Raw genomic sequence first — 1287 nt, forward strand, 5'->3', positions numbered from 1 at the left:
ACAGAGACATTTGTATAAAGTCCCAGTCCACACACAGAGACATTTGTATAAAGTCCCAGTCCACACACAGAGACATTTGTATAAAGTCCCAGTCCACACACAGAGACATTTGTTCAAAGTCCCAGTCAAACACGCACTATATTTAACATCATGCTAGATCTATATTTAACAACATGACTAGGTCTATATTTAACAACAATATTTAACAACATGACTAGATCTATATATTTAACAACATGCTAGTCTATATTAAACAACATGACTAGATCTCCATTTAGTAACATGACTAGATCTATATTTAACAACATGACTATATCTATATTTAACAACATGACTAGATCTATATTAAATAACATGACTAGATCTATATTTAACAACATGACTAGATCTATATTTAACAACATGACTAGATCTGTATTTAACAACATGCTAGTCTATATTTAACAACATGCTAGACCTATATTTAACAACATGACTAGATCTATATTTAATTTAACAACATGACTAGATCTATATTTAACAATTTGCTAGATCTATATTTAACATCATGACTAGATCTATGTTTAACAATATGCTGGATCTATATTTTACAACATGACTATTCTATATTTAACAACATGCTAGATCTATATTTAACAGCATGCTAGATCTATATTTAACGACTCGCTAGATTTTTATTTAACAACATGACTAGATCTATATTTAACGACTAGCTAGATCTATATTTAACAACATGACTAGATCTAGATCTATATTTAACAACGTTCTAGTCTGTATTTAACAACATGACTAGATCTATATTGAACAACATGCGAGATCTATATTTAACAACATGCTAGATCTAAATTTACCAACGTGACTAGATCTATTTTTAACGACTCGCTAGATATATATCTAACAACATGACTAGATCTATGTTTAACAGGATGCTAGATCTATATTTAACAACACGACTAGATCTATATTTAACAACATGCTAGTCTATATTTAACAACATGCTAGATCTATATTTAACAACATGCCAGATCTATATTTAGCAACATGACTAGATCTTTATTTAACAACATGCTAGATCTATATTTTACCCAAGACGGAATAAGACAAGACGAGAGAACTCTTTTTTATGTCATGTGACAAGCGCAGGCCCCTCCCACTTTGCCAGCTGCGCGCATAACTCGCTGGGCTGGCGATAGTTTACATTGGTTACAATGCAAGGCTACTGATCATCCCAGGCGGTATGTCTCGCCAAGGCCTACTAAAATTAATATAATAAAATATTATTTTAGC

Source organism: Aplysia californica, unplaced genomic scaffold, assembly GCF_000002075.1.
Source record: "Aplysia californica isolate F4 #8 unplaced genomic scaffold, AplCal3.0 scaffold00184, whole genome shotgun sequence".
Taxonomy (NCBI): Eukaryota; Metazoa; Mollusca; class Gastropoda; order Aplysiida; family Aplysiidae; genus Aplysia; species Aplysia californica.